Consider the following 11,840-nt stretch of genomic DNA (forward strand, 5'->3'; position numbering starts at 1 on the left):
TTTTAGTTTTCTTTCCTTTTTTATTTTTACTTTTGATAGAAAGAGTTTGCAATCTGAGGAACAAAAGGCGTGTAAATGAAAACAATACACAAGGCCCTATTTTTTTTCTACTTAGTTTTTTTGTGTTTCAGAAAAACCATAGCAACACAACAATACAACAATATGCTAGATGAGATAAAGTTTATCATAATGAGATAACAAAAAACTGAAAGCGATAACATAGAGTACAGTTTTATCGAAATGAGATAATAGATAAAAACTGAAAGCGATAACATAGAGTACAATTTTATTGAAATGAGGTAACAAATAAAAACTGAAAGTAATAACAAAATAACGATGAAATCACAATTTTTTGGGCGATCTCAGCCATGCAACGCTACCTCGTCAAGTAAAGAAATCCAGCACATCAGCCATGTTGCCCCTGTCTCAAAATCGGGCTCATCTCCAGGCCATGCAACTATGGCCCTGAACTGCTCGAGGGTAGGCCATAGGAAAGGATTAGGGTGTTGGCCCTACTGGTGCTAGGTGTACCAGTAGAAGCTCTCGTTCAGCTGAACCTGACCCTTGTGATTAGGCGCCTATTGGCTAGTCACATGCTGCATGTAAGTGTGCATCTAGAGCTCCATTCTTCTCAGGTGAGTGGATATGGACTCCAAGGATGGCGTCTCCTGTAGAGGTAGCGGCAGTGCGCCTGTGGCTGGCTACTACTGGCCCTCCTCTTGCTGTTGTGCCTGCCTGGGCATGCAATACTTCTCTATGAAAGCCCTGCTGATGGGGGGTCATATTAGCTTGGTGGGAGTGACCAACACTCCATAGAATTGGCAAAGGCCCAAGATCAAAGCAGGAAATATTAGGGCCTTGTTGGACTTCTCTGGGTCCACTGGGTGTCTAGAAGGCGTGATCCCTACAAACTGATAGATAGCATCTTGTTGGATCAAGTGACCTCGAAATAATTAAGAAGGGGGGGTTGAATTAATTATTAATGAACCTTTACTAATTAAAAAACTATCCTTCTTAATGTTACTAGATTTAATTAGGCTTTTACTATAATGTTAAAAAAGTAAAGAACAAAAATAGAAACTTAACCAAAAGTAAAAGCGATAATTAAAGTGCACAACAGAAATTAAAGAGTGTAGGGAAGAAGAAGACAAACACAAGAGTTTTATACTGGTTTGGCAACAACCCGTGCCTACATCCTGTCCCCTAGCGACCTGCGGTCCTTAAGATTTCTTTTCAACCTTGTAAAAACCTTTACAAGCAAAGATCCACAAGGGATGTACCCTCCCTTGTTCTCTTTGAACAACCAAGTGGATGTACCCTTTCTTGTTCTCAGTTACAACAACCCAAGTAGATGTACCCTCTACTTGTACCACAAAGGATGTACCCTCCAATGTGTTAAGACAAAGTTCTCAGGCGGTTAGTCCTTTGAAACTTTGTGAAGGGGAAACCAAAGATATCTCAGGCGATTAGTCCTTTGAAATCTTTTTTTAAGAGAAAGGGAAGAATAAAAAGAATTCTCAGACTGTGTCTTTTTGAATTCTTTGAAAAGGGAGAAGGGGGACACAAAAAAATTCAGGCGGTTAGTCCTTCGTTCTTTTGGAAAAGGGAGAATAGAGACACAAAAAGAATTCAGGCAGTTAGTCCTTCGTTCTTTTGGAAAAGGGAGAAGAGAGACACAAAAAGAATTCAAGCGGTTAGTCCTTGGCGAATTCTTTTTGGCAAAGGGAGAAGAGAATAAAAAGATATAGCACACTTTTGTTTGTTGTGAAAGAACAAGGTTTGAAAACCAGAAAACTTAGAAAGCTTTTGGCAAAGGAAGAAGAAGTTCAAAAAGATGTTCAAAAAGTATGTGAGAAAGTTATATCAAGTCCTTAAAATGCAAGTCAATGTCTTGCTTTTATAGACTCTTCATGTCTGGTCAAGAAAACCATTGGAAGAGTTATAACCTCGAGAAAATCTTGAGAAAACCATTGGAAGAGTTACATCTCTTGATTTTTATTCAAAACTTGTCACTAGTAATCGATTACCAAAACCATGTAATCAATTACACAAAGCATTTTATGAAAAGATGTGACTCTTCACAATTGAATTTGAATTTCAACGTTCGGATACACTAGTAATTGATTACCAATATATTGTAATCGATTACACCATTTAAAAAACAATTGGAACGTTGCAAATTCATTTAAAAGCTTTTGAAATCTAACTTTGCCACTGGTAATCGATTACAGGAAACTGGTAATCGATTACCTGAGAGTAAAAACTCTGGTAACTTAGAAAATTTTGAGAAAAACTCTTTTGAAAAATAAAACTGTGCTATGTTTGTTTTTTTGAAAAATCTTTTCAATACTTCCCTTGTGAAGTCTTCTTGATTTCTTCTCTTGAATCTTGAAATCAAACTTCTCTTGATTCTTGAATCTTCTTGATTTCTTCTTATGAAACTTGATCTTGAACTTGTTGACTCAATCTTGAAATCATTCTCTTGGGCTTTTCGTCATCATCTTTGTCATCATCAAAACTACTTGAATCAACTTGATTCATCATCATGAAGCTTGCTTCTACACATCTGAGATCAGATGGGCAACATGGATACTCACCTGAGTCAGGATGGCGTAGACCAGCTGACACTTCGACAGGGGGAGGTCTGAATTATGGTCGCTAGGGAGAATGTTGCTGAGCAGCAGCGTTATCCAAATTTGTGTAAGGGTGGTCATGCTAGTGCGCATGATCCGCATTCGTCTCCTCGTCACACTCCGGGCAAAATCCTGCCCCAGAATGCACAACAATTGGCTTATGGCCTCCTCATCAAAGCCTGAAGCCTGACTCCTCCTCTGGCTAAAATCACAACGCTAGCCCTCCTCCAAGACCAATGGATGCCCCAAAAATTGATTAATTGCATCCTCATCAAAAGGGATCCACTGGCCCCTCACCCAGGAGCGTTTGTCTTTGACTCCCTCCTCCGTAGGCCAAGCGTTGGCATAAAACACCATGACTATCTCAAGATTGTACTTAGTCGTGGGTGATACAAGCTGAGCCCATTGCCTTCGAGCAATTTCCTCCTGGAACTCGGCATACTCCCCATCCCTCAGCTGGACTCACCTCTCCTTGAGGAACGACCAACCTTTAATGGCCTCCAATCGTCGCTAGTGTTCCTCACTCCGGAACCGGTGTCCATCAAACTCCACATCTACCTGTGGGGCCACACTGGAACCCTCTCTAGCGGCATCTTTTCTCAACCTCTTGGTTGGAAGCTTCTTCTGAGCCATTTCCTGCAAGGACACATTTGTAAAGTTAGTTTACAAGAAATACTAATCATCACAACAAAGGCCAAACAAACTTAAAGGGTGCACATTTCTTTCCACCAAACGCAAGTGTCGACATGCAATTAGAAAACAATCACATTGGGGCATGTGCTATTTTATGGTATATATCTATATACATGCATATACCCATATTTTTGTGAAAAATAACTTTATGATACATATCCACATGTATATACACACGTTCTTTTGAAAAGCATTTTCATGCTACCTATGCATATATATACGTATTTTTTCTGAAAGGCATTTTTATGCTACCTATCCAACATACTTACACTTTATTAAAAGGTATTTTTTATGCTACCTATCCAACATACATACACAGTATTGACAGGTATTTTTTTTATGCTACCTATCCAACACATATACACTTTATTGAAAGGTATTTTTCTCATGCTACCTATTCACACATTTTGTAAGGCATTTTCAAACTACCTAGGTGCAAGGCACTTACCATGATGCAACAAATTCGAATGCTAGTCTAAAAAAAAAAACCTCACAAACATGTTTTCATATTCATGCATTTTAATATTTTTTGCAAACAAAACTTAGATTCCTAAGCCTGAGTCATGTTTTTGGCACCTTACTCTAGCTTCTACAAACTGTCCACACACTTAAAATGGCAGCCATATATGCATAGATTTGTTCCACAAGCCAAATTCCACAAAGCCAAACGCAAATGCCATTGAGGCATTTCACCGAACACCTAGTGGGCGCATGTTTAGACATGAAAAAAATGAGAACGGGGGCAATGTGACATGCCCATTCATATCAGCACTCAAGATAGACCTATGGCCATCCTCTACAGCCCCCCAATTAAAGCAAACAAGCATGAATCCACACATACATTGCCTCACGAAATTTTCCAAAAATAGACAATTAAAGCACTAAAACATCACAATGGGGAGCCAAAAATTCAAGGGAAAGTGTACTTACTTGTAGGGATGAACAAAAATGAAACAAATGAAAGCAAAAAGGCGCAAATGAAGACCTAGAGCTGCTGGATTCGTTCACTGCCGTAGCTTTGGTGTTCTTTGAACTTGGGGGAAGAAATGGGGTGAAGAAATGGCTTCACCCCTCCCCCTTTTATGTTTCTGTCCAGACATGCTCACCCAAGCGAGCTAACCCCATCTATTTTTTTTGCAAAACCTGGATTATCCCATGTCATGCTTATATATATTTTTAAACTCCTATGATTACAAATAAACTAGGCACATTCAAATATAATTCAAGAAAACAGACAAATAAACAAAGGCAGGAATTTTAAAGAGCTGAATTAGAGATACTAGGCTGCTTCCTAGTAGCGCTTCTTTAACGTCTTGAGCTGGACGCGGGATGATGATTTTTTGATCATGGGCCAGCACCTGCTCGTACCTGCCCATTAAGCCTTTGAATGAAGGAAAATGGCATCATGCAGTAAATGTGAAATAACACCACAAAATACCGATATTACCTTTCACTTACCCTCGTCTCAATTTTGGCGTGATATCTGATCATCATCGAAAATGATTCTTTACTTATCCTCTGATTCACAGGATGACAAGATGCAAATACATGCATGCTTACAATCAGGAAGTTTAAGTGCAATAATTAAACAACTGTTATTACGTTCAATTTTACTTAAACGCTCACGGAACCCCTTTGATGGAGCCAAATGGCTCTAGATTCAGTGCGCAAAATCGAAAGTGTAGGTCTCAAGAAGTAAGAACACAACACAAGAAATTAAAAGGCAAATCATCAATCCAATGTTTATTAATGTTGCGATCATGGTTTACAAAGGATTGGAAGACTTTGAAGATCCTAATGAGTCTTTGGAGAACAACCCTGTATTGAACCTTTTAGCTGCCCCAAGTACTAAGCATAATATCATTTGACGATATCGGAATTCATGGGCGAATGCAATTCTTTATGATCCATGCTGGCAAGTACCAATGCTCCTTGTTAGTCATCTTATACGACTAACTTTTGTGTAGAAAACATTTTCCAAAACTTGTATAGTTCCCCCAATTTATGGTTATTTTGTAGTGATTTTGTAAATAAATCTTGTTTTATTGTTAAAGCTATCTCTAGAATATGTCCATTGGATTTAATGATGAAACATGTGCAATTTCAGGTGAAAAAGAGGCTAAGTCATGAAGTGCTAAAAGTGACAATTGGGTTTAGCTCATCAATGGTCTAAGCACGCATCCACCGCTAAGCGCAGCTTCGGTGTGCTTAGTGCAACAGAAGAATCTGGCAGAGCATCAATATCAAGGTTGCACGCTAAGCACGAGATCAGTGCGCTAAGTGTAGCAATTGTCTTCAGCCAGGCTCAGCGCACGACTGGTGCTAAGCTCAAATCCACTTACTCGCGCTAAGTGCGAGGGTGGCACTAAGCGCAATGTCGCGAATTCGGAGCCTATTTAAAGCCTGTCTTGTGCAGAATTAGGGTACACAAAATTTTAATAAAACTTTTACATAGAATTCTAGAGCACACCACAATGCCTATTTCGGGAATAGTGCTCTGAAGGCAGCAAGAGGAGCAGCTTTTGCAGAGATACCTAGGTTTTGTACTCTCATTATTGTTAGGGGTTTTTTTGTAATGGCTGGTTGAACACCCTTGTTGGGGATTTCTAAAGAACAACTGATGTAATTACTTTAATATCTAATTGATTGTGTATCTTATGTTCAATGCTTCATTCAGTGCTTAAATTTTGTATGCTCTTGGTCTAATCAACCATTTGTGTGCCTGGTTAGGTGACTTTAGCATTGGGGAATATACTGTTGCTTTAGAACTTGAATGAAGCAGGATTGAAACTTAGTCTTAAATGAGGGATCTGCGGATTAAGTTTTGGTTTCAAATATGCTGTTACAATAATGTTGTTTGGTCTAAGTCTAGTCCAACAAGAGGGATCTGAGGACGAAGCTTAGGTTAAATTAGTCTAAACTTTTGTAAGTTATTTAGGCTAACTCTAGTCCAACAAGAGGGATCTGAGGATGAAGCATAGTTTAAGTTAGTCTAAACCTAGGAGGGCTGTCTAAATTAAGCCTAGTCCAACAAGAGGGATCTGAGGACGAAGCTTGGATTGATTCAGTCTAACTAGGGATAGAGGTTTAGTAATTTAGGCTATAGAATAGAAGACAAAAGCATGATTGATTAGAGAAACATCTTTATATACATCAGCTGGTTTGTTACAAAGACCTAACATCTTTACCTACTACTGTCAGTCTTACGGTTTTTAGCCTAGACTTAGTTTAATTCTGTTCTAAATCATCAATTATCAATGTTTCTTTCAACAATGCCTTATCTCTGAATTTAACCCTATCTAAGACTAGTTCCCTGAGTTCGATACTCGGATTCATCCGTTTTAATTTTAAATACTTGACGATCCGATGGGTTTTCCAGCAAACCGGATTTCCCTTGAACATATTTGTACCAAGAAAAAGTGGACCAAAAAGTAACTACAGGGGAAATCCAACAAAGTATTTATTGCTCCGTTGCCGGGGAGCTAGATTCAAGAAGAGTTTAGTTCAGTTTTACCGCATTGCTTTATATTTTTCTCTTTGATTCATTGATTCTTTTGTTCATATTTTAGTTACCGTACATTCATTGTTCTTTTGAACTGGATAATTGATGTTCTGTTTTCTTGTATGCAAAGAAGATCTACTGCAGGTGATTTGATTCCCATTGATTTGGAGATTAACACCACCTGTAGTGGGCGTAATTCAGAGAGAATCAGAAAATTCTTGCAGGATTTAGAAGCAGCAACAACTCCAGAAGAAGAACTTCGATCTTCTGAGGCATCTTCTAGTTTTCCTATTGTAGGGCATTCTCATATAGAACTTGTTGAAGACACAATCATGGCTGAAGAGCCAAGAAGAGTAACCTTGGAAGATTATTCAAGTTCTTCTGTGCCACAATTTTTCACTAGTATAGCACAGCCAAATACATATCCTCCTTCTTTGATATAGCTAATTCAAAATAATTTGTTTCATGGTCTACCCAATAAAGACCCTTATGCTCACTTGGCCACCTATATAGAGATATGCGATACTATTAGGCTGGCAGGTGTGCCTGAAGATGCAATCAGGTTGAGTCTGTTCTCATTTTTGTTAGCTGGAGAAGCTAAGAGATGACATCATTCTTTTAAAGGAAATAGTATAAAGTCATGCGATGAAGTGGTAGAAAAGTACTTAAAGAAGTACTTCCCTAAATCGAAGACTGCAGAAGGCAAATCTGCAATCTCTTCCTTCCACCAGTTTCCAGATGAATCGTTGAGTGAGGCACTTGAAAGATTCAAAGGTTTATTGCGGAAGACTCCCCTCACGGTTTTTCAGAACCAATACAGCTCAACATATTTATAGATGGGTTGAGACCACAATCTAAGCAGCTCTTGGATGCTTCAACTAGGGGTAAGATCAAAATGAAGACCCCTGACGAAGCAATAGACTTAATTGAAAGCATGGCTGCTAGTGACATTGCCATTTTGAGAGACCGAGCCCACATTTCTACCAAGAAGAGTTTATTGGAGCTAACCTCACAGGACGCTCTATTGGCACAAAACAAGTTGTTATCCAAGCAACTAGAGACATTAACAGAAACACTCAGTACGTTGCCAACTCGGCTTCATTTTGCACAAACTTCACATTCTTCTATTTTGCAGGTTGCAGGATGTAAAATTTATGGTGGAGCTCATGAATTTGGATGTTGAATCCCTAATGAAGATCAAATTGCACATGAAGTCAATTATATGAGGAATCAGCCTTGAGGCAATTTCAATACAAGCGGATTTCCAGGATTTCATAATAACCAGCAGTATCAACAGCAGAGACAGTGGAAAAATCACCCCAGTAATCAATTCAATAGAGACCAGGGTGGCTCATCTACAAGGCCATAATAGCAAATACCAAGTCTCTATGACCAAACCACAAAGCTGAAAGAGACTCTAGCTCAATTCATGCAAGTGTCAATGTCTAATCAAAAGAGCACCGAGTCTGCAATTAAGAATCTGGAAGTCCAAGTGGGCCAGCTTGCAAAGCAATTAGCTAAAAGATCATCAAACAGCTTTATAGCAAACACAGAGAAAAATCCTAAAGAAAAGTGCAAAGCTGTGATGACTACAAGCAAAATCAAGCATAGGAAAGTAGAGCCGATCAGAAGGTGGAGGGATCTAAACAACAGCTGGCTGATGAGCTGGCACTAGAACCGGTTGATGATTTAGTTGAACTTGAAGAAATTGTTGAGGAAGCAGAAGATGATGAAGAAGGAGAGACACCAATAAGAGACTGTCAAGAGAAAATGAAGAAGAAGGAAGAAAAAGAAGAAGAAATAAAAAAGGAAGAAGAAAAAGAAAAAAAGTTGAAAAATGAAAAACAAAAAGAGAAGGTTGTTGAGACTGAGAAGAAAAAAGGCAAGAGTGAGGCCAACATAGTAAAGAAGAAAGAGGCTACTCCTATTGAATCCAAGGAGGTTCCTTATCCATTGGTACCCTCCTGGAAAGATAAAGAGCGACATTTGGCCAGATTTCATGATATCTTCAAGAAACTGGAAATTACTTTGCCATTTGGAGAAGCACTTCAGCAAATGCCCCGCCCCTCTATGCCAAATTTTTGAAGGATATGCTAGCCAAGAAGAACCGGTACATCCATAGTGACAAAATTGTTGTGGAAGGTAACTGTAGTGCTGTTATTCAACACATCCTTCCACCAAAGCACAAAGATCTGGAGTTGTCACGATATCATGTTCTATTGGTGAGGTTGTTGTAGGCAAGGCTCTCATAGACTTGGGATCTAGTATCAATTTAATGCCTCTTTCCATGTGTCAGCGACTTGGAAAGATAGAGATAATGCCCACACGCATGACCCTCCAGTTAGCTGACCGCTCCATCACAAGGCCATATGGAGTCATTGAAGATGTTTTGATGAAGGTTAAGCACCTTATATTTCTAGTTGATTTCGTTGTCATAGATATAGAAGAGGATGCTGACATTCCTCTCATTCTTGGTCGCCCATTCATGTCTACTGCAAGCTGAATGGTAGACATGGGGAAGAAGAAGTTGCAGATGGGCATAGAAGATCAGAAGATCAGCTTTGATTTGTTCCATGAGGACAAAGATCCACCTAGCCTAAATGTCTGTCTTAAAGTGCATGTGATGCAAGAAAGGAGACCTGAGAAGAAGGTCCTTGAAATAGGAACTTTGTTGGATCCTGGATAACAGGATGATGCGTCAAGCTAGTGACGTTAAAAGAGCGGTTACTGGGAGGCAACCCAACTTTTCTTTCCCTTTTCTATTTTGATTCTTATCTTTTGCATGTAGTTAGGATATCTTGCTTGTAGTGATTAATTTCAGCTTGTTTAGTAATGAACAACGGGTTTTAAGCTTGTGCGAAGAGATAGACAGAAAAAAATTAGAATTTTTTTTTCACAATTATCTATCCGCTAAGCGTAGACCTTGCACTAAGCTCTCAGTCTTCACGCGCTAAGCGCATAAACCCCTGATTGGTTGACTGAATAGTTCAGCTAAGCGCACATCATTGCGCTAAGGCCCACATGTTGACTGTAATTGAACCTTAACCAATGGGCTTAGCGTGGCTGATGCACTAAGCACCACTTCTTCTCTGGAAAATTTTTATAGTAGCAGCGCTAAGTGCGCTATCCTGTGCTAAGCCCCAGATCCATTCTGTAACTTAAGTTTTTAAGTTGGGCTTAGTGGGCTAGGAAGCGCTAAGTACCAATCTCTTATGGTTTTTGAATTCTTGGAAGTGCACTTAGCGTGCCTGTTGCGCTAAGCCTGAACTACTCTCTGTAAGTTGAAGCTTGGTGGTACGCTAAGCGCTAAGCACAACCTACTGCACTAAGCCCTAGATGCTCACTGTCGCAACCTACCCTTTGGCGGGAGGGCGAAGCGTGACTCTCGGGTGCGCGTTCCAAGAAAGGAATACGCGTGGAGTCGCCACCAACGTTTATTTGAGGAAAAAGTCGGAAAAACCGGAAAAGACGTGATCTACGAACTTTAAGTGAAAGGTTCGGGAGTTGTATTTACGCATGGGGAAGGTATTAGCACCCCATGCATCCATCACAGGAGATGGCAACCTTTAATTAAATGTGCAAACATGAATTCAATTTTTAGGTTCCCTTTTACGTCTTGATTCCTTTATATATTTTTTATCTTTTTGCGGTCGACGAGGGTATTTCCCTTACTCCTACGTATTCCTTAATTGTGATAAGGACATCAGACCTACGTAATTCTTTGTGAACAAAGTGTTTGGTTAAGTTGTTTTTATCCTTTTTGCAAGATATGTTTTTGTTGAATGAAAGGTTATTTAAGGCATTGGACCATTAAACAAACTTTCGATTCTTTTGAAAAGAGAGAAGACATTAAGGCATTGGACCATTTAATGTTCTTTTTATTTTTTGAAAGAGGTAATAAAGTTACATATTGGTTTTAGGCCTTTAGAAATTTACACTTAATCGATAAAAGCGGAAAAGACCATTTCAAGGCTTTGGACCTTTGAAAATGGCTTTTTTTAGGCGATGACAAAAGTTTTGGTTTATGTATTGATTTTAGCCTTAGTTTCACTTAGGTTATTAGTCGATTCAATTAAGAAAGAAAAATCCCAAAGAGAAACGTCCGATTGATTTTTTTTGACTCATTTTACTAAAAGATGTTTTTGATTATTATATTATTATTTTACCTCTTTTTGGTTTCCAACGTGGTTACGGCATGACCGGACGGTCGGATTTCATTTTAACAGAAATTAACGTATATTACAACTCAAATGATCGGTGGAAATTTTATTTTATTTTTGATTTAGGCAAGAAAATGACTTAAGCAAATGACTAAAGCACGTCAAAATGGGGTACGGAAAGTAAATGAAATGAAAATAAAAGCACGTAAAAACAAATGAGGACCACTAAGGGTACATAGAATGAATTGAAAAGTTCGGTTTCGGGAACTTACTGGTTGAAGACCGAAGAACGATGAAGAACGAACGAAGAACGGCTAAAAATCATCGCGAAAATCCCCACGAAAAAGTTACGGAAGCGCCTCGGCTCGGATTTTCTTCACAGAACCAATTTTTTTCACTAATTTCAAATGATTCTTGAATTACCAGGAGGGTTGAACGAAATTCCTCTTCACTTCTCCCCCTATTTATAAGAAAATGGGGGAGAAGCTTGCCACCCACCTTGCCCAGGCGAGCAAGGTGGCTTTCTCCAGAAGCAACTGCCTTCTGGAGGAATCTTCTGGAGGGCCCAAGTGGGCCTGGTTGCTATTTGCACCGCCATTTTTACTAAATACACCCCCTTTTTTGGTGATTCATTTTCCGTAAAGTTATGAAAACTTACGAATTTCGTAACGATACTTGTTTTTCTTTCCGTAATGTTACGAATCCTTGCGGATTACATAATCATCTCCTTTTTGACTTACAGAATGTTACAGAACCTCACAAATTGTGCAACGATACTTCCTTTTGAGTTTCGGCATGTCACGAAACTTCACGAATTGCCTAACGATGGGTGCCAAGTACCTCAAAAATGGT

This window comes from Glycine max, chromosome 20 (assembly GCF_000004515.6).
Source record: "Glycine max cultivar Williams 82 chromosome 20, Glycine_max_v4.0, whole genome shotgun sequence".
NCBI lineage: Eukaryota > Viridiplantae > Streptophyta > Magnoliopsida > Fabales > Fabaceae > Glycine > Glycine max.